Source organism: Platalea leucorodia, assembly GCF_965183815.1.
Source record: "Platalea leucorodia genome assembly, chromosome: 1".
In the NCBI taxonomy this organism is placed as follows: domain Eukaryota; kingdom Metazoa; phylum Chordata; class Aves; order Pelecaniformes; family Threskiornithidae; genus Platalea; species Platalea leucorodia.
The window spans coordinates 73,030,582-73,053,541 of NC_138823.1; the positions used below are offsets into that span (position 1 = coordinate 73,030,582).

Below are 22,960 nucleotides of genomic sequence, written 5' to 3' on the forward strand. Positions count from 1 at the left end.
ATTAGTCAAAGCCACTTTCAGTCTAATCCTCAGCTTACCCTGGCTGGATTTCTCCTCTCCTCAGGAATCCATTGTCCACTTTTGACTCTCCCCGGTGAGGGGAGAACAGGCAGATGCCGTCCAAGTGCAACCACCGTGCTGCTGCCTGCGCTCTCCTGCTTAAAGAGGGGGGCCTGAAATACCTTCTATAATGCTTGCAAAAGTAGGCGAGTATACAGCTGTCAAAATACGCATACATCAAAATATACGGAGAAACAGGGTTCTGTATGCTCTCTACCTAGAAAACGAAGTACTTGTCCTCAGCAGATCCGTGGGGTTACAGAAGGATTCTGAACTCACTGGTCTGGTCTGAAGAAAAAGTATCCCAAATGAGTGGCTGGGTAACCTAAGCGCCTTTTAAAAAGGCCTGTTAGTTTTTGAGGGAGGCAAGAGCAAGTAGCACCTGCATTAAGTGGCAAAGAGAGTAAAAAATCAATCTTACGGTTAGACAAAAATACCACAGGCTAGTGGCAGCTGCGAGTGTGTGGTGGGTAAAGGACTAGAACTAGTCAGTGTCTGAACAGAAAGATCTTTAGAGAGAGAAATAAATGGAAGCACCAGCAAAATTCCCCACAAAATTGTGGGGCATCAGTATAAAAGTGTTCGGCACTCACCTAACTTTGCACACCTTCTTTTTTTCCTTGTTTAAATTCTATTTAGAATGTAGGGTTTCTGCAAGGAACTTGTTAAATGTTTATGAGCACAGCATGGTTTTTGGGTTCTGTAAACAAATCCCTCTTTAAAGTTATACATCATTCCAGAGACTTAAGATTCACTCGTCAAGGAAACCCAGTGTTTTCTTCACTGAAACTTTGCTGGTTAGACTTTTTAAAGAGGGGACATAAACTTTGATCTGTAAAATTTAAAAAGCTGAATTTAAGAGTAGGCGAAGATAAAACACTTCACAGAATTCAAGTGTCAAAATACATCTTGGCGGGGTTGCTGCAAGTGATTTCCTAGCTGTACTAAACAATCCCAGTGCGCAAACACCGTGACAGGGCAGACGCCGAACGCGTCGATGCTGCAGCGGGCCCCAGGCCCACGGCCCGCCGCCTTGCTCGGGGCCGCTGCCGGGAGGCGGCTGCTCACAGCGACCCAGCGCAACGTTTCCTTCCACCACCGGTCCCAAACTCGCACCCCGCCGGCGGCACGGCCAGCTACCGGCGGCACGGCCAGCTACCGGCAAGGAGCCGGGGCGGCCGCTGCTGGCGGCCCCGCTCCGACGGCGCAGGAGGGGCGGTTCGGGGGCCAGGCAGCTCCCTGGTCCTCACAGGCCGGGCCCGCTTCCAAGGCGCCGGTGGCCGCGGGGGTGCGGGGGCAGCAGGGACGGCAGAGGAACGCACCGCGCCGCCTAACTTACTCCGAACCCGCTAACGCCGAACCGCAGCCGCCGGCCGAGACGCCGGAGGCCGGTACGGGCGGCTTCCACCCGCCTGTTTGACTCGAACCGGCCAAAACGGACAGCTCCCCTCCCCCCCCCCCCCCCCCAAACACACACGCGACCCAGGGGCAGGCGGGGACCCAGCGCCCGCCAGCGTCGCCGCACCGGGGGCAGCAGCTCACACGCGCGCACACGCCCGCCCGCCCCGGGGCAGCGGAGCCCCCGCGCAGCGCCGTTGGGCCCGCGCGCGCGCCCGCCCCCCGCACATCCGGGGTAGCGGCGGGGCGGGGCGCGTGGGCGGCGCCGGTCGCCGCCCCTCTGCCTGCGCCCGCCCCCCGCGCCGCCGCCGCCGCCGCCGCCCCCGCCCCGCGCCGGTGATGGGGACGCGGCGCTGAGCAGGGCTCGGGCGGCAGCGGCGGCGCGCGGGAGAGCGGGCGGGGGCGCCGCCGGCGGTGCGCGGGGGCCGGGGCATGCCGAGCGGGCGCCGCCGGGGGGCTGCAGCGGCGGGCTCCCAGGCGCTGAGGGAGGCGGCGGCGGCGGCTCCTCCGCGGGGCTCCGTGTGATCGCGCCGCTGCGCCTGGAGCGCGGCTCCCGGCAGCCGCAGGAAGAGGGGGGCCGAGGCGGCGGCGGCGGCGCAGCGCTCCTTCCCCGGCCGCGGAGGCGCCGGTTCCCCGTGGCCGTAGCGGCAGCGGCCGCCGCCGGCAGCCCGGCTGCGCAACGGCAGCGGCGGCCGCGCCTCAACTTGGTGCGAGGCAGCGGCCGCCGCGACGAGCGAGCGGTGGGCGGCTCGTCCCCGTCCCCGCCGCCGCCCGGAGGATTTACCCTGCGGGACTCCTCTCCGCGGGCGCCCGCTGACAGGCGCAGCAGCGGCGGGGCCGGCGGCGCCCCTTGCCGCCCCTCAGCGGCCGGCCGCCCTCCCTCCCTCCGCCGGCCGCCCCGCAGCGACGGAGAGGGCCGAGGTGAGTGCGGGCTCCGGGCGCCTCGGGTTCCGCTCCCCCCCCCGCCCCGCTCCGGGGCTCGGGGAAAGGGAAACGCCGAGCGGAGGCAGCGCCGGGCTTCTCCCCTCTCCGGCCGCCGGCGGGGGAGCCGCCGCCTCGGCCGATCGCCGCTTCCTCTCCCGCCGGGCGGCCCCGCCGCGGTGCCTGCTCGGGGGCAGCCGCCGGGGGGGCGGGGGCAGGCCGCCTGCGTGCTGCCTCCCGGCCGCGCCCGAGTCGCTCCGTGGCGGGGCGGGGGGCGCTGGGGACGCCCTGCCGCTGCTTCCAGGGCCCGGGGGGAGCGGCTCGGTGTCGGCGGCCTCGGGGAGCCTGTGCGGGGGTGCGTGTGCGCGGGGGGTACCGGGGCAGCCCCCCGGCCCCACCTCTGCCCCGCTGTCACCTCGGGTTCGGTCGGTTGGTGGTTATTACGTAACATGTGACCGGTATTTTAGACTTTCTCTTATCTGCTGGGATCCGGATCAGCTTTATTTTATTTCCTATTAATTCATAAAGCTGAAGAGGGTCGGGGAAAGTCAGGCTCTCGTTCCGTGGCGTTGTCCAAGGCAACTTACTTTTCATGTGACTTTACTCGTGCTGGCAGCGGGTTACTACCTCCTGCCGCTCCAAGAAAGCAGAAGTGTGTGTCGTGTGTCCTCCGTCCCGCCCCCCTCCCCCCGGTTTGCTATCAAGTACGGCCAAGTTTCTTTAGGTCCTACTTGGTTTTAGCAATCTCTAGAACCCGCCACTTTGTAAACTTACGGGGTGAGATACTGAAATAGAAACTGATTTTTTTCGTGCAGCAGCTGCTGAGAGAAATAACTTTTATGGTAATGAACAGGAGTGATCCAGCCTCTTCTGTTTATATAAATGATGTTGGCACTACATGAACTGTAAATGAACAGAGCCAACAGCTGTGCAAACCAAAACTATGTAACTAACCGTGTATTTTCATACACTGCTACTCGCAACTTCGCTCCTTTGCAAAAGCAGTGAAGATCATGCTGCTCTGAACACTTGGAACACCACAGAACTCGTTTTTCTTGTAAATACAAAGGATTGCTTATATTGGAGAAAGCATTTAATTTTCTAGTGCCAGCTTCATCTTTTTCTGTGACTTGGAATATTGTCCGTGTCCTCCTGTGATGTTGGCCTTTTTTAAGTGGTATTGCTAGCACTTTGAATTTGAATTTGCTGCATTTTATCAGGCTTACCTTATCTGTAAAACATGAATGCACGTCACAGAGAAATGTTCCTCAAATGATTGTCGATAGGGAGATTGTGGCAGCGTGGTCATCTTCAGAAAAATGATGCAAATGACACCTGGCAAGGACGCCACATACAAGCCACCCTTGAGATCAAGGTGATAATGATAATAACACTTGGACTATTATTGGATGCTGCGTGAATGAGGATACCTTATTCCTCATATACCTTGTTCCTGTAGGAATAGGGCAATTCAAAGACACTAATGAAAGTCATGGAAATGTTTTAAAGATACATCGTGACAGCCGTTGCATATCTTGGTGGTGAGGTGGTACTGTTTCACTTTTACACAAAAATTCCGTGCCTCCCCCCCATCATCTCAAACTGAATTTGTTCAAACGAGTTCAGGAGTAAGCTATATAGAGAAAGAATGGAGGTAATTTAGAATAAATTTCAATGCCAAATTGCTGCTTTAACGAAATAGTACCCTGCTGTCCTCTCATTGTTGTATACATGTTGGTAAAATATATATTAGCTGTAAACTTGTTAAATATTTTTTTCTTCTACCACAGAAAGAGCGTGATGTTTGTCTTTGGGATGAGAGCAAAAAGTAGCTCCAGGGACACTCATCTAAAAATAGGGTACTTCCAAATACTTAAATCATTTGAATGCAATTTACATTATGTTTAGTTCAAGAGACAAGAGATTCTTGACAGATTTTGCATTTTATATTTTTAGTGATTTTTTTTTTTTTTTTTTTTTTAGTACACATGGTAAGTCTCAGACTATCCACCTGGCACGAAAGTTTGATTCACAGGACCTTTGGCTCTGCAGGCCTCCCCAGTCTGTGTCTTTAAGTGCCTTTTACGTAGAAGTGCAGGAACCATCCCTAGATGTAAGTTGACCTGTATTGGGAGCCTTCACTGCTTACAAGGGAAAGGACTAGCCTACAAATTGAAATAGAACTTTTTTTTTTGTATAAGATGCATTGAAACACCTTTTAGCAGTTGGAGTGGTGCTTCTGAGAAGGGTACTGTTTCATACTTATAAACCAATCACTTTATCAAGAATTTTGGAGTTCTTTTGTTTGTCTTAAATTATTAAGCAAAATCTGGAAGTCTGTAGTGCTGTCCTTTAGGCCAAGTTATAGTGTATGTTTTGCGTTCTAGTGTTGCTCTTCAGGATCCTGATTTTTAAAGTTTGTTTGGAAAGTGGTGGTTTTGGTGCGTGTCCGCCCCCTCTCAGGGCCAACATGGTGATTTTAGCATTGAAATTGTGGCAGCAGAGTTTATTTGGAGTTCATCTAGATGAATAGCTTGTGGCAGATACAAGAAGTGTTACAGGAGGCAGATGTTGAATACTTCTGTTATGGTATGGGTCTTATACCAATACTTAATAGAAGTAGACTTGAATCCTTAAATGTCATGTTCCTCATCCCAGTCCAGTTTTCTGTCTTCCTTTGACTACTGGCAGATTCTTTATTATAAAGACGCACTAGAAATTACTTGGACTATTTAATTATGCATTGTATCAAAAAAGCATACCTCTGAACTGTATGCTTCCCACTTTCACTGAGCAGCATCTTAATTTTTGGGGCATAAATTATTTCCCTTCTGTTTATGTTGTTTAGTCTACTTATAACTATGTATTTTTTCATGTCTCACTTTGTGATTCTTTGTTTTAACAGTATTAATTTCTAATTCTCTTTATACAAGTTTCTTCAGACACCTAATCTAATACTGCCTCATCCTTTTTCAGGTAGTGATTAACAATGAAGCAGTAGTTTTAAATGAAGATACCACAGTTTTGCTAGTGCTTGCCACTGCTGCTTTTGAATCCTGATACTTTTGATTTTCAACAGCTGCGTTCTCATTGAACAGAGATCTTCCTTGAGTTCCACAGGGATGCTTGCAATACTCTTGTTTATACTAGGTCTACTTAATTTCGAAGGTTGGTGACCATACTAATATTTCTGTCTTTTACTTTCAGTGACACTTCTTCTGCACTTATTAACATTGACTTTTATCTGCCCCAGTGTTACCTGTACATCATGGTTGATTAGCTCCCAGTTGGTTCCATTTTTGGTCTTCTGTACTTGACTAACCTACATAACTGTTAACTTTTCTGCTTTCTTTTCCAGATCGTTAATTAGTGCCTTTAAATGTTGCTTGCTTTAAGCATCCTGCTTTAAGCATCCTTGAAGCATCCTGCTGTTAACCTTTTGCCGTGTTGAAGTTTGACTACGCATTCACAGTCCAAGCTTCCTGTTTCTTAGCTAGGAATAAAACAAAATATTTAAAGCAAAATGTAACTGAAATCTGCAAAATAGATCCGCAGTGTTGTAATCATGGCTTTTACTCAACTTTTAGCACCAAATCTATTCTTGACAGTAGTATTCTAAATTTAACATTTCCAAATAAAATATTTTAACTGTATGCTTGTCATAAAAGCATTTTGACACCATCCTCCACTAATTCTGGCAAAGTATTTTTCCCTTTTACAGTCTTTCTAGTGAGCTTAGTCCATTATGTGAAATCAGCCCATCATAAAAATCAATGGAATTGATATACTTTTAGCTAATGTATTAAAGAGCCAGCTAACTGCTCTATTATTCACTTTTTGATTGCTTAAATGTGGTTTTACACTATGAAATATGAAGATTCTTAAGGGGCATTTACTTTCGGCTAAATTAGAAACTCATGACTTTGAGCACTGCATAAATAACTTGTGCATGTACTGTTGTAGTAACTCCCAGCTCATTGAGGCATTCTTACCGTCAGGTTCACATAAAGGTCTGGTTACAATCCACTAAAGAGAATTAACTTGAGTTCTAGAGCCCTGGACTATGCAGGTGGTTTGTAGCTTCTTGTAGGAAATATGACTTTGATTTATCCTGCCTTTGTTCAAAGGGCCAATGGAATGGAGCAGTCAAGGCAGAAAGGTGTGTTCAGCTGATGTCCTCAGTTGATGCTGAAAGCAAATGTGCTTGGAGACCTGGTCAGTTAAGAAAAAGTACCCTTGCCAAGGTAGTCTCCTTAGATTGTCTCTTGATATCACTTACTACCCTTGCTTCTGTGATCCAGGCCTTTATTTTCAATCATTAAAAAACCAGCCAACCAAACTACTTTTCTTTTTCTCCTCTTCTGCCTTTATGTGGTAGGTAATTATGGTGTGGAACTTGATTGTGAAGGGGCTCCAGAACTTTATTTTTTTTACCAAGATATTTGGTTTTGGTATTGGAGTGGTCAGCTTCATTTCTGTGGAATTAAAAAGCTGTCCTCAATAGTCAGAGCTTTGTAATGGTGCCTTTTCACGGGGATCAGTGTTCAATGACCACTGCAACTCTCATTGATCGTTTCAGCTCATGTATTTTTCCTTCGTTATCCGATCTTTTCCAGCGTTTGAGAGAGATATACAGGTAGGGATATTGAGCGCTATTTTTGTTTTGTAAACTGCTATTCTGCGTAATCCTTAAGACGTTTGTGTTTGTTCTCTTCTGAGAAGTTACTGGTAGTGAAGAACACGATGAAGCAGCAGCAGTTTGCTGCTGTGGCAGTTCAGACTGTGGGACCGGCTGATGTACAGCTGCTGTAAAATTCATTCCTAGTTAAGGAGGGAAGTGTTTTCATACTTTTTTTTTTTTGCCTTGTGCCATGCTGGTATCAACTTTCAGAAACTCTACTCTGTTAGAAAACTTATCCAAAAGATAAGCCAGTTCAGTGTTCTGCTGTGTAGCTGAAAGAGCGTTAGCATCCTTTGGAGGCAGAACGTGTGAACTGCTCTTCTGTTCCATAATGCTTATCTTGCTTTTTAAAACTTTGTCCTGTAAATTGCAAGCCAGTGTAATATTGTAAACGTTTTGGAAAGTCTACTTTATTATCACTAGTGCTAATATTGGTTAAGCTGTGCAAGTGGTAGAATCTCTAGGAATTTTTTTTGTGGGAGATTTCTTACTGTAGATAAACTCTTAGCATTTTTTGTAAAAATAGTATTTCTTTGCAATGGGGTGCAGTACTATTTTCATGTTGAGTTCCAGTATTTCTTCATGTAAGAGAATTCCTGATGTGTAAGTGAAGTCATATGACAAAATTTGTCATCCCAGTTATACGGAACAATTGAATCAGGATGATATTCAACATTCAAGTTGCCTGTGAAAACTTGTTACAGGCAAGTGAGAGGGTATGTCGTGTTCTTTGGCTTTTTTTTACAGTGCATCAGAATAGACTCCAGAGCTTCAGCTGGTACTTCCCAACAGCCACAGGAATTATGATAATATCACAGTGCATAAATATCTCGCATTAAGTAGTTCTATGGAAGACAGGAATACTAGCCTCATGTTACAGGCACAACATGACGAAGGCCAACAGAGCCTGAAGAACTTGAATCCAAATCTGTTTACTTTTCTATAGCCATGGGTCATGGTTATCTTATCTTTTTCCATGCCATATAAGCCTGCACTCTGTATGCTAGCAATGCTTTCATGCAAATTGTGGATGATAACCAGAATTACACTGAAAATTAAAAGGGAAGTGATAATGCCAGGATTCTTCCAGTGAGATGGAAACAAATTTTGGGGTTTTTTGGAGTGTTCTGTGAGGAACAAACCAGGGGATGGGGATATTGGTAATGGGTTGGAATCAATTGTCAGTGTGTAGAGAGAGATTTGGAAGCGCTCGTTACATATCTAAATGAAAAAGCTGACTGAAAAGCAGAATGAAAAAATCAATCAAATGACCAGGGACCTCTATAAAGAGAAAGAGGTATCTAGTACTGGTCTAATCAAACGTCTCCACAACAGTGTTCTAAAATGAGTTTAGTTAGGGTGGCCAGGATGAGCAAGGACTAAGACCAAGCATAAAGCTGTCTCTCACCCCAGCCAGAAGTGGGTGACAAGTGGATGTGCTTTCATGTGGCCAGTTCTTAACTTTGCTAGGTGATGCTTTTTTTTTTTTAAAAAAAAAAAAAAAAAAAAAAACAACAAAAAAAAACCTCCCCAAAAAACCACAAGTACAATAGGCTTCTGAATCTTCAAATTAGGTGTAGGTGAAAAAATAAGATTGGTCAGAGTTGTGCTTTCACTCTGTGTGACATTCATCAGTTTGATTACCATTATGAATAATTTAGCATTAAGAACCACCAGGGCTCTTATGTGCATATCCTGTTCATGATGTTTCTGCATTAAATACATTGCAGGGAGAACATTCACTGATGGGGCATTTTTTAAGTATCTTTAAGGACTCATTTAAGTTAAAATTAAACTAATGGATTTATTTAATTTTCAGTTCATTGTGTACTCAGGGTAATTGGGATTGATACAATTTTCAAACACAGAGGCTGAATCCTAATTCTAGATGCAAAACTCGGCTTTGACTATTGTCTCCAGACAGTACTTCTGCAAGAAATTACTTCCGTTTCTGCTGATTGGAATGCTACTTTGAATGTCCAGTTTGTGAGTTAGCGACTGTCATAAAGAAGTGAAGGATGCATTTCCACAGAACTTTTTTGTTTTTTTTAAGACCACTTGGTGGTTTTAAACTCTACTGTCTATAGTATCGTGTGAATTAAATTAACATCTGCTATCTTTATCTATGAAAAATGGTTGAAGACAGCATACCAGAGCAGTCCTGTTCCAAAGAGATACTTGGAATAACAGATATACTTAGAATAGCCAAAAAAACACCCCACCCCTGCAAGCAGTGTGTGACTTTGTTTACCCCTTTTCCAATATACTCTTCCAGTTTTTTCTTCAGGGCTTACTGATCAGGAGTTTAAGAAATATAGGTACTTAAATTAGTAATAGTTTAGTAAACTTGTTTTATTTTTCAGTTTTCAAATTCTGGAGATAGTGGAGACATGTACACATCATACTACAAATGTTAAGCTTCCTAAAGTGCAGCAGAGGTACTACAGTTTAAATACATTTATTTGAAATACATACTTAAAAAAAAAATAAAATGAAACTCACCCCCTTAAGGCCCTCTGCCTGCAAAGAGAGGTTTTAAAATTTAAGTCCTTTTTCAGGCTTACATTTCTAAATATTTGATTTTGTGGTTTATTTTCCTGAACTGAAAGTCTTAGAAACAGCATGAAAAATACAAAGTCATTCAATAACTTTAGGGAGTAGGAAAGTATAGTACTACCTTCAGGAGCTTTAATGCAGATTAAAAATTATACACTTTGTACCTTCTCACAAACTTTGAAAAGCCTTTAGGTTCTTATCACAACTTACTCCTTGCTCCAGTGCTGTTTGTGTATAAAAAGGGTTACAGATAGGATAGGAAAGTCCAGTAAGTTAAACTTGCATTTGCTTGAGACTTAGCATTAATCTAAGTATCTGGCCTCTTTAAAGAACAGACTGGTAGCCTTTTGGAAATGTGGTTTAAGATAGCTGTGGGAAAACAGCTCAGTGTTCCCTTCAACTTCTGCTGTGGTTTATTTGGGCACTGAAGTGAATAGGGAGAATAATGTGATGGGAAGGATGCACAGGAATTCTTTATTCTTTGTAAAAGCTCAAGGTCCCTGCTAAAGCAGAACAGAATGGGACAGCTTCTGGTATGTTAGATGGTGTATGCATCAAAAATGTTGTGGTTTTTTTTTTTTTCAGCTTCAAATTGGTTTTAACGTATAGCATCACAGGTTTTATGAACATTGGACTAAAATATTTTCATAGTGTATAGATCAACATCAGCCTTAAGGACTGCTTCAACTGTGCAGAGTTCCAGAAGTAAATGGTTGATAATCTAGCCTTCAAAATAACTCTAATGTGCTGAGAGCTTAAAAAGTATTGGTAGTATAGCTTTAGAAAAAATAGTGTTCATTATGGATCTTACATGCTCTAAAATCTGTATTTGATGTTTGGCTGTGAATAGATTCATTGAATTGCTGGGAGCTGCATTAATGTTTTCCCAAGTGTAAAATAATTTGTGTGTTTGTAGTTGAAATACTACTTTGTTGTTCAAAATGTTAAAGAATGAGGCAAAACTTGGTGCTGTGAGTGTCCAGTAACAGACTCCTGCAGAAAATATTAAACAATCCATCAGCTCTTGTAAAAGTGTAGTTGAAAGAAAGATACCTAAATGCAGTACAGCAGAATCAGAGTTACTCTGACAAAAGCATCTGAAAAAATCTTATATATTCAAAAGGCATATGGTACAGTTGTTAAAAGTTGAAGGCTATTTTTATTGTATTACAAATTCGAGTACAATTTCATAATATTATTCACATTATTCTGCTATAGTGTCATCTCATTGAATGAAAAACCATGTTTAAAAAACATGAACAATTCTAGGAGTCTAGTGAGTAACCAGAACTGGTTCAAACACTTTAAAGCAATGCTCACCTTGTGTATGCAGACTGAGCACAAAACTTTTTTCTCTATCGAAATATGTTTGTCAGGCTATATATCTAATTTTGCACTGCAGTTCTGAATCTTAAAAGCTTTATGTCTGCAGTAGTTAATTTTAAAAAATGTAAGGTAACCAATGCCCAAAAGAAACCAAGTAATGTTGTATATTCAATTTGTTAAATCTTTAAAAAAGAAACCCTTTAAAAAACAGAAAACCAAGTCCCTTGTTTCTGGAAGTTAATTTCTTTCCTTCCTTCCTCATGTTTCTTTCTTTTAATTCCTTTTGGATTTTGCAGCGTTGTCAAATCACATCTTTTATTTTGTCTTTCCATGTCCAGGAAAACTAATCACTCTTCTGCAACCAGTTAATGCTTGAAATCTGCTGTGTGCAAGAAACCAATTGTCCCAATCTCAGCTGTGGTCTGATTCACAGAAGTACAATAATATGTAATTTTCTTGCTTTGGATTATATCAAAGCTTTCTTATGCAGTTTTAGACTATCACGACTATTCCTTTTTTCCCCAAAAATTGTGCTTTCCCAAACACAGTAAGAACTTCTTAGAGCTGAAACAATTGTCTCTCTATATTTCATGAGTGTTATGTATACTTGAAAGACATCTAAGGACTCTTTTTAACCACATTTTCCTCTTTGTTGAAAACTTCATAAGATGTCTCAGCTTCTGCCAGGAAAACAATGCCTTTCATTTTATTATAGCATACCTCATGTTATTTGCCGTAGAGTTGAATAGCACTGAGTTGTGGTCACTAGTTTGCACTAATTCACTAGTTTGGATCACTAGTGTTTTTAAACAAAGAATGCACAATGGGATGGTTTTTGAAATGAGCGGGCTTTCTTTATTGTCACTTCTATGCAGAAGAGCTCAGACTTAAATAGCATGTAAGTCAGGCACTGATTTCCCGATCAAATGTTTGACCTTGGGATCCTTATAGCTAAGTTTTCAACTCTGAGGCTGTAAAAATATTTGATACCAACTTTCTTATAATCAAACCGTCTTTTGTTGTGGAGGCTAATGAAATTATGATTCATTACCGCTTCCGTCTGCAGGGATGAGCTGTACAGTCTATTTCTATGGAGCAGAAACAAGAACAATTTCTTGTTATTCTAAGAGACTGTGTTTCCTTCTGTATCTGTCACTTGTAAAATGCTGGCTAATTGTTAGTTTAAAACAACTCTTATCAATTACTGCTGTAGCGTACCAGCTTAAGAGTTTTCCATAATTTGTGATTTCTCCATTTCTTCCATTTGTTTGGGTGTGTAATCAGTGGTTGGCTGTATCATTAATTTTTATTCAGAAGGATGTGGTAATGATTCAAGAATGGGAGTGGAGAAATGTATCTGAAAGAAGTCAAAATAATAGAAATTGCTAGTAATTTGGGGTTTTTGATGTCTAGTTTGACATGTCTTAGAGACCTGGCTGTCTGAAAGTGAAGCTCAACCTTTTTCAGAAAATCATCACTTCTTTTAGTGTAACTCAAGTATTTCAGAAAAAAAAGAAAATTAACTATAAGTCAGCTTACTGAGAATGTTCATTTTATTGTACTGGTGCTTGGAGAGTGTTCAGAAAAGGCATGAGGTCTTGTTTTTTCCTTTGCATGTGAGTTCTTGACATAATTAATTTACTAGAGATATTTCAATGTATTTTGAATAACTTAATGAGTTCCTTTGTGTTTTAACAATGTATTAAACCATTACATAAACTGTTACATAAAAGGTAAACTAGGATATGTCGGGAGAGACAGACAATACCTCTTTTAGAGAAGAGTGATGACTGGCATCTTTGAAGTAAATTGAAATCTATTTATGGTTGGGCATATTGAAGAAGAAATGAACACAGTGACCCAAGTGACAAGCACTGTGTTTAAAGATTTCCAAATCTGAGTCTTGCGGTTTGGAGGAAAGGGGATTAGTTTGGCTCTTTGGTGGTAGCTGGAACTGCTACTGCTTTGGCATCATGAAACTTGTCATGGGCTGAGCAGTCGCTTTCAGATACAAAAAGGAGAAAGTTTAGCCAGTCTTATGCAAACAGTTTTGAAGAATTATCTTCCTTTTCCAAAAGGGATTTGTTTCAGATGGAGGAAAAAAGAAGTATTTATTTATAAAAGCTTGAATGCTTATGGAGGAATATTACTGGAAAACCTCCAAGCTTATGAAACCAACTGTATATGGACTAGGGAAATTTTGAGACTTCTATCTTAAAACTGTGCATATATTTGTATCTACTGTAAATGAAGGTTTTTAGAAGAAATACTGTTTTCTGTTCAGCTTCAAAAAGAACGCTTAATAGAGTTATAAATAAACATTTTTTTCATGGTTCTTTCAGGAGAGAGGGAAGCTAAAGACAAAACTTTAATACTGGAAAAGTTTGAAGGATACTTGGAAAAACTTGAAGGCTTTTTCTTTGGCTGTGTCTGTATGGATCAAATGTCCAGTCTTCAAGTGATGTGAGGGGCATTTCCCTGCCTGTACCAGTGCTGGCTGGCGTTCTGTTCTCTGCCTGCAGTTTGTCTGTTTTCTCATTGTATATCAAATATGGTAACATCATGCCCTGTAGTAGTCCTTGTTATAAAAGCTAATAGTGTTTTTAGGTGAATGCTTGCCCCAGCCAGGCAACAAAAATCACTTTGGCAGGAGAGGAAGAGTGGCCTTTTGAGACAGTTTGATCTCCTGCTCTGTTCACCTTCAGCCCTCCATCGCTCTTCCCCCATGCCCTCTCCCCCCTAGTTTGTAGGCTGTTTTTAGTCATACTCGATGGCCAAAAGTCCCCAAAATATTAAATTGGCACAAGTTTGGAGAAGATTGATGCTGCGGAAGAAGAAAGACAACTCAACAGCTCAATAGTTGCCTGTTCTTTTCTAGCCTGCCAGTTCACCATGTTTTTGACTGACCAGATGGCATACCTAAACCTTGGAACAAACCCTAGCAGGTGATACCTCTTGCTGATTTGGTAATTAAGAGACATAGGGAAGATATAATAGTATCATGTGGGGAATGGATATTTTAGGGGTGGAGGAATAACAGAGACCTTGTAAGGGGCAGCAGCAGCAAGGTGCTGAGGTTATTGCTGTTCACTGAAATCTATGGGAGATCCGGCCATGAGTTCTGCTTTCCACAAGGCAGGATAACTTGTTTTAGCAAGGGCTGCTTGCAGGTAGAATGTAATTTATTTCTAAGTATCGACATTCCATCAGATGTTTTTCAGTGTGCTGCTGCTCCTGCTGCAGCTGGTCCTTTTAAATTATAGAAAAGTAGCCAGCTGCTGCTACAGGGTAGTTTTTTAGAAGAACATAGTGGTAAAAGTTAAAACCACTTTGCTTGCATTAATGAGTAGTTGGTCATGTTTCTTCTCGCCGACACAAAGTTTCCACAGTTTGCTAATGAAGTTTTCAATCTGAATTTACTGAATTTTTTTTTTTTTTTAATCAGGAATAGTTTGAAATAGCTTATAAAGTGGCTGTTTTGTAAGTATGCCATCTCCTGTTCTTCTCTTGAAAAATAAAGAGGAGAACAGGAGAGCACACTTTGGACAAGATGAGAAGATTAATGTATTGTTCATACGTGTAAAGTACGTGAGCTGATGTAATTAGGGAGAGTGATAACCTAGTTTATTTACTTTCTGAATACTATGAGGAAAAGGAATGAAAAGCTCAAGTCACTGGTTTTGTGCTAATATTTTCTACACTAAAATCAAACTGGATACCTTACTGCGTTGGGAAAACAGAGGCTTATTTCTTAACTGTGACAGCTACTTGCACAGAAGGGTGGTATGAGAAAATTAATAAAGCAACTGTCTGCTCAGACTTTCTTCAAATTCTGTTGTTGGAAATTTAGTTATGACTTAGTTTCTTTGGTGGACATGTGTTCTACATTGTAATGTCACATAAACTATTAGGAAAGACTTCTTATACTACAAATAATAGTATAACTGTTAATAATAATATTCTCTCACTTTCCGGAATGAATGCCACTAAATGATATGATTTTTAAGAACTTGACTGTTACTAAAAGTGAAGTGTTAACATAAATGTGGACATATTTTTAACATTGTTGTCAGCTATACTTTCACTCCAGTTTTTACCTGAATTATCTGCTTTTTCTACATGTTATACGTAACATTATAACAACTTTCTTGGCATAAAAAAAGATAACCAATAAAAGAGTTGGTTGCTTCAAGTCTTGAAATGAATAAATCCTAAGAAAAATCATAGGTTGCCTTAAGGTGTATTGTAACTATTTTTCATTTGTCGCTAATGGTATCTGAATTATGTGTTTATGTTGATCTGCCTAATGGGAGTTGCTCTGTCTCTTCTTCCTTTTTTTTTTTTTTTTTTTAATTTTAGCATATTAACAAAAATTTGAAAATTACATGTAATATACGTTCTGTTACACTCAAACTTCCCTTCATTCTGGTAATGTTCATGGGCCATTGACATTCTTTTCAAAGCATTATAAGTAAATCAGTGGGTCACAATACTGAAATACTATACTGTTGGCTCCTCAGCTTGTAATTATTTTGGTAATTTTGTAAGCTGCAAATGATTAAAGGCTAGACCTCTGCTTAAAAAAAAAAAAATCTGACATTTTGTTGTCTCAACAAAAAAGACTTTGCTTTGTTGAAGGCTGTTTCAAAAGAAGTAGATTGAGGAAAATTGGGACTGGGTGGCATAAGTGATGTTGCCAAGCATCTTTTAACAATTAAAAGTAGTTGGGGTGGTCAGAATTAGAAGCTTTGGTAGCATCTGAACAGCTCTGAAATAAGAACTCTGGTACAAGATGCTGTTGGTGAGACTAAAGCTGTGATCTCCAGCCTTCCCTGGGCAGCTGCACTGAGCAATGTGAAGGAAGCAGTGGCATTCCCCTTTTCAGCTTTCTAATTTACTGCAGCTACAAACAGCACTGGAGAGTCTCCTAGTCAATGCTTTGCCTAAAGGCATGTGTTGGGGGCTCCAAGTATAGGCAGACAGGAACTGGGCAATAGAAAACCTGTAGGAGAAGGGAACAGAAGAGTTGGCAAGGGAGAATAAAATGTAAGTGTCTTGCTTTAGAAGGTAACAAAAATATTTGAATGGCTAAAGAGTATCTCACTTTCTTTTGTCAAATAATGACAGTTAGGGTTGTGTAGCAAGCTAATTAATAAGAGTTTGCAAATCCACAACTATTAAGAGAATGTAGAAGTGTTGACTGGGGAGAATCTACCTATCGGCAGGTGAAATTTTGACTAGCATGGTTAGCCTGTCCAGCCAATTTCAGGTAGGAAAAAAAATCAGTTTGACCTTCCTTCCTGCCCCTCTTGACTCTGACAAGAGTAAAATTTACTCATGACATAGGACTTAGTTTCCTTTTCGTGCTTGCTTGTGCTTTCTGGAAATGGAAACACAAAAATGGAAAAAAATGCTTTAAAATGCTAAAGACATTGATATAATTCGGGGTAAGAGGGTAAGCTGTGATTAGCAGGAAAATATTAGTGGGATCTTTGCAAGAAATGGGAGGAGTTTATATACCCCAGTAAAATGTAAAATAGGCATACTGTCTGCTTTCATTTACAGCATAGGGCACACCGTTACCGCCATGGGGTATGTTGGAATAATTGTTGAGGAGGTAGACAAGACAGTTGATGTATTTGGATAAGACGTGACGTCTCTTGAGCAAAAAATTATATGGTAGTCCAAATCAGATAGACAAGATAGTTATAAGAAGTTAAATTTACATGCTCTCTAAATTCTTGTAGTTTTTACATACGTGTCCTGAACATAGCACTGAACTTTAAGTCTTTTACAAACTTTTTTGCCATATTCATTCTTGATGAGTAAGCAGAATATTGTTGTTACGCTATGGAAAATCAAATTGAATTTTCCATTCTGTATATAATTTTTCCATAAATATGGAAGGTTGATAAGGCTTTTGCTGAAAGGATCACATTTAAGTCATCATCTTTTTATTTAGATTTTATTTAGAACTTACTTTCTGGAAGTGTGGAATGCTTTTTGGTGCAAATCTAAGAGCAATGCTGACAAATCAGTGGTTTGAGCATACTTGGTCTGTAGAACACTTCAGCTTGCAAAGCAAATAACTGTTCTCAGCATTTGCTGTTCTTTTAAAGCTGATGAAGCACTTGAGCTGCTGCTTATAAGTTGGTTCTTATTAATTTTATATCAAAGTAATTTGAAGCTAAATGTTCATGTATTATACCATGGAAATCCAGCTTAGGTATTTTGACAAATGGATGGTCTTCTGTTTTGGTGGGAGCGTCACAGTGGGGTAATTGCAAGGCCCAAGTTTTCAGTTGCAGAGGAAGGACTTAAAAATGCTTTTTCAGCTGGCACTGCTTCTCTAGCTTAGCTACTAATGATGAATCAGATTTGAGTCTTTAAAAAACATAGTACGTTTCCTAATGTATACAAAAAAGTTAATTGATACTTTCCACCTGAGCCAGTGTTAAGAAGGGGTTTGCTAAGGGTATGGCTTTGTCAAACAGTTGAGCTGAAATCTGAATGCGTTGGGAGGCTTTGTTTTGGCCTGTCATGAGGTGTGCAAAAGTGTTGAGAGCTTCCTGCTTGCTTTTCTTGATGTCAAGTTAAACATTTTGGGTTATGTGGTTTAAGACAGAGTAGTACATCCGAAGTTTTTTCCTATCTTTCTAAAGAAATAATTCAGTGTTAATTGAACAAAAGTGGTACATTCATATTCTTATCGCTTTTTATTTATCAGTATTTTTAAAAGGTGCCTTCTTTCATTTTGGTGCTTGCTGAAGTGTTCTGTAGTATAGCGTACCTGCTATCAAACAAAATGTTCAGATTTTATTCTTCTATAAGTCATAGTTATCTCTACATCCTGACCGTTCTTTCAACATAGCAAGAACCTAGCCTACTTGTTACACTATTTTATCTTTAGTAGCTTTGCTTTTAGGGGTTGATTAGAAACTTAAACATTCTGAATGTTTTCATAATGCTACCTAACTTTTGATGTACCCTAGGATGAGCTTCTATATGGAAGATTCCTGTTTCCTCCCTTTCTAGAATATTCAAAAAAGAATTATTCCTCAACCCTGAACCAGTCAGGTGTTTTAGGGAAGCAAGGGTTTAGACAAATGATGTCTTTCCAGTTATTGAAAGTGCTAAATAGTTGAATTTATATCTGAATAGCTGGTGGAGATTTCCAGTAGTGAAAGTTTCTCAGACCCTGAAGCAGCCTGCCAGGTATCAGGTTAATAAGCCTTCCCTCATGATGTTATGGTGTAATTCACAATGTTCCTGGTCTACAGCAGCTACTAAAGAGGTGTTTAAATTGAGATGGAAAACAGATACAGAATAACTGAAAAACAAACAATTAGAGAAAATAGGAGACATAATTAGTGTGTAACAGGCCTGTTGAGATTTATTGTAACAACAATGGCAAGTCTCAAAATTTAAGAATTAAGTTGTTAGCTTCATGAGCACAGCAGTCTGTCACTGCTGCTGAAATAAACAGTTTCAATAAAAAACAATAAACTGTTCCTGGCCGTTCTTTCCCTTCCTTAGGCATGTATTGTGAAATAGATTGCAAAATTTTCTGGATTGCAGTACATTTCTGTGCTAAATTAGCTCTAACCTGTACCCAAATGTGATGGCGTCAGAAAGGAGTGTTGGGATAGAAGCAAATGCTTAGGGACTAGGGCATGCGATTATGCATTCCTTGAGCTGCAGTGCTGATTTTCACTATTCTTGATTTTAGGCATGATGTATACGTAAACTGCGTACCTTGTTTCCTACGTACCGGAGTATCTTCTGGGTTTGCGGTTGTAAAAAGAAAGGCACTGCAAAGAGCTGACTGACTCAGCAGTTAGTAAACTAAGTGAAACAGGGTATTTCTAGGAAGAAACCTTAAGGTTTGCAGCATGATTCAGGAAACTGCCTGCTGGATCGCTGCATTAAAACGGTGTCATGATTTAACCCCAGCCAGCACCTAAGCACCACACAGCCGCTTGCTCACTCCCCCCTGGTGGGATGGGGGAGAGAATCGGAAGAGTAAAAGTGAGAAAACTCATGGGTTGAGATAAAGACAGTTCAATAGGTAAAGGAAAAGCTGCGCGTGCAAGCCAAGCAAAGCAAGGAATTCATTCACTACTTCCCACGGGCAGGCAGGTGTTCAGCCATCTCCAGGAAAGCAGGGCTCCATCCTGCGTAACGGTTACTTGGGAAGACAAACGCCATCGCTCTGAATGTCCCCCCCTTCCTTCTTCTTCCCCCAGCTTATATACTGAGCATGATGTCATATGGTATGGAATAGCCCTTGGGCCAGTCTGGGTCAGCCCCCCTGGCTGTGCCCCTTCCCAGCTTCTTGTGCACCTGGCAGAGCATGGGAAGCTGAAAAGTCCTTGACCAGTGTAAGCACTACTCAGCAACAACTAAAACATCAGTGTGTTACCAACGTTATTCCCATCCTAAATCCAAAACACAGCACTCTACCAGCTACTAAGAAGAAAATTTACTCTATACCACCTGAAACCAGGACAAACAGCAGTGCTTTTTTTAGAAAAGTTAATTCATTGGTTTATTGTCGCAGTTTCCTTGTCCTTGTTATGACAGTGTTAATAGCGCTCAGTATTCTGGTTCAACTACCTGTTACTGATTTTACAGAAAGGGACAAGAAAGAAGTTAGGATCCGTATTACTAACTGAATCCATTGTTTTGGAAACTTGATAACGTAATGTTTCCTGTGTTCCTTCGTGGTAAACAAAACTTCCTGAAATAGGGACCATTATCTCACCTGAAACCAGAAAATGTTTCCCTGCCTGTTTCTACTTAGAAGAATCGAAGAATTTTTTTTGTTTAAAGCGATCTTCCTACTCTTGCAAATGAGAAATGATAGTCATTTGTCAGCTCAGCCAAATTTCGGATACAGTTGCAAGCAGCAGATCTTTGCCTGGAGGCAGATGAAGATACCCGAAACGAGAATTTCTGTGGGAGGGTTAGTATTTGTGTATGAAGACATATGCTTGCTCAAGCAGTTTGTTGTTTTAGGGTATGTTTTCTTCTGTTGACACTGACAGACAATCTTACTGAAATGCTTCAAATCTGGCAGGAGGCAGCAAACCATTCCTTCTTCACTTCCATTTATTTCCCTTGCCACAAAGTTTTTGTTTTAAATAGAGCATTAATATTTTCAAAGAACTGAGTCCACAGGCCAGACTTTTTTAGAGGAGGTTCTATGTATTACTTCTATGGTCTAGGCTGTTATTTTTTCTAAGGGTTTACTTTTATGTGCTGTAAGCTTACTGTTCCCTGAGTTAAAGTCCTCCTAATAAGCAGTGCATTATTTTGGACTTTGGAGTTATGATATGCTTAACCTCTTAAACAGCTGTCTCTAATACTTCCATTACTTACTGGGGAGCTAATGCTGTAATGTGTGATGATATAAGGCTTCATAAAAGCTTGTGGACAAAAATACGATTTTCTCATTTCCCTCTTTGATTAAGAAGTGCTAATTATATCTTGCAAGAGAATACTTCCTATTTGATTTGTGAGGGTTTTTTATGGTTACATTTGGTTCCTAAGTTAGTAAATATATAAACAGCCTTTTTTAGCTCTGTATACAGCCATAAATTATTTGGTTTAGAGTAAGGACTCTATATTTCTTTTGCAATGAAGGTACAGAGCCCAATAGACAGTAGGCTGTCTCTTATGCCAGAGTGCTGGAAGAAACGATTTCTCGGTGTCTAAACAAGCATAATTAGATGTGTGGAGCAGTGGTTTTACTTTGGGAATTTTCTACCACTTAGCACTTTGTTTATTATCTTCATGAGAAAATATTATATCATTGAGATCCTTTGTAAATGTTGAGAAGCATTGTGTAAATTTGACATTTGCTTTTACAAATTTACCAGTTGATTTATTTCAAGTACTGCCTATTGTGAGTGGCAAGTGTTAGGATCTTGCTCTAGATACCTCCCCCTCTCACTTTTCTCACTTCAAGTAATATGCCTGAGTGCGCGCTATAATACTGTGTGTGTGATCTCCAAAAAAGCTAAGCCTTTGGTTAGAAATAGAACAATTCTGTAGTTCCCTTTCTCTACATATAGGACAGAGTTGCTGTAATTTTATTATCCCACAGTTGCCTGTTGCCACTTGCAAACAGATTTCTTGGCCTGTAGAAGGCTGAGGTGGTGATCTTTTAAGCACCATTAAAGCAGCATATTTGAATGTCTGTAATTTTGCATCCCTCTGATCATCTCTGAGGTAATGGGAAGTATTTGTAGTTATCTCACTCTCTGTGGTTCCATTAAAAATTATCAGTGGAAATGGAGAAACTGGGTATGACAATAACTCAGGTACATTTTTTTTCCTATACGCTGTTCTCGCACATCCTCCCCCTGTAAGCTTTCCTACTGTTTGGGCTTTTGGCATCAGATCAGAAAACAAGAGGTTACAGATTATTCGATTGAGTATTATACCTGAGAATATAGCAGTCAGCTTTCCTGAAGCGCTCTGCTCACTGTTGAAGAAAGCATTGATTATCATAGGGCATGCAATTTTACTGAAGGTTTATGAGGGCAGTTGTGATTGATTTTGATGTAGCTATGTATTTAACTATTTTGTATTCATAATCAAATATGATTTTTTTCCTCAGTAGGTCTGGGAACTTTTACTCTTTCCTAATGAGTCAGAGGAGACTAGAGAAGGTTAAATGGAAAGCATTGTCTTTCTCAGTTGAAGGGATCCTATGTTTGTTTGCCAGTGTTAATGTCATGTACGCTTTTTCTAGCAAAGAACAGTACTCTGAAAGTGGAAGTTGCGTCGTATTCATAACAACTAAATGAAGCAATCCACTTTGTGTACATATCTATGCACATGTACACATGCACACATCTATATAGGTAGCTGGAGTTAATGCCAGTTGGCATACTGCGAGGGGGCTGATGATTCTGCCTAGTTGCTGCTGCTTGGTTTAAGGCTGTTGCCATACTCGCTTTTTTTGAGGAAGATGACTACTTGAGCTGCTACAGTAAGCGATAATTATCTGATGTCTCCTGAGCTTCATGTGACTTGTGGTGAAGAGTTGTCAGTGAGGTCCAAAGTCAGTGCTTTGTATACAGGAAATGTGTCGTCTGTAGTGTCAGGGGCGTGCATCTGCTGCTGGTCCCACCCGAGCTCTTGCAAGTAGGGGGAGCGAAGGCAAGACTGGAGTTTGAAAGTGTTGTGGAATAGGATAGGAAGGTGGAGATTTTGAGAGGGAAGTAGAGCTCAGTCTTTACATTTTCAATAGCCCATTACAATAGAAATATCACTGAAAAACTAAATTACCCACTCTTTATAAACAAACAAAACAAACAAAAACTTGTATTTGACACTAAATCTTATTTGCGTGACTTCTGGGTTCCTTCATAGTGAATGCTTTGTCAACTGAAGGAGCTGAGAGGTGTCTAATGCATTTTGCACTGTGGCTCACATCCTCCATACGCATCCGTGCTGGTTGCTTTGCATGCTTGTGGAACAATGAGGGTAGTGTTTCCTGGTGGCTGAAGAGAAGGTGCAGAGGGTGTCTGCCAGCTCGCAGCAGTCAACACACAGCTCTTTGTTGATAGTCCCACTGAAGGCAAGCATGCCCGGGCCATTGATGCTCCGTGCTCGTACTTAAGGCTGATGCACGTTAATGCTATCAAAATAAACTGGTTTTGCTGATTGCTTTACTAGTGTTTTTGAATCACGATAGTTAAGAAAGACTTCTGTCGTCTTTATAGACCTGTAATGCTGCTCCTGATTTTGCAAATAATTTATTTGTCATTTGTCTTTCTGGGGAGCACTTGTGAGGTTATGAAAGATAGCTTTTTTCTTTTTTTGAGCTGTGCAATTCTGTGTAGGTACTGTTTGAATTATGAAAAAGGTATTTCTTGCAGTCCAAAGAGATTTAGTAATGATGCTGAATATGATAGTAGACACTTTACTGTTGAGAGCAGTAGACTGTCTTGTGTATTCATTTTTTTTGTGTGCTTTCCAGCAGTGTAGTACTCTCAAGCAAAGTGA

At 41.1% G+C, this 22,960-nt stretch overlaps 1 protein-coding gene across 3 annotated transcripts in view; it reads left to right on the top strand.

Annotated features, from left to right (window-relative positions):
• The first annotated feature begins 1,924 nt into the window (after window positions 1-1,924).
• GALNT1 (polypeptide N-acetylgalactosaminyltransferase 1) overlaps window positions 1,925-22,960 on the top strand; it is a 90,853-nt gene continuing 69,817 nt past the window's right edge. The window contains exon 1 of one of the 3 annotated variants that reach the window (XM_082323989.1): window positions 1,925-2,379. The gene's annotated coding sequence lies outside the window, so the exon portion shown is untranslated. Of the gene's footprint in view, window positions 2,380-4,448; window positions 4,493-22,960 lie in introns of those variants that run through there. The other 2 variants (XM_082323987.1, XM_082323988.1) reach the window with 2 other exon arrangements.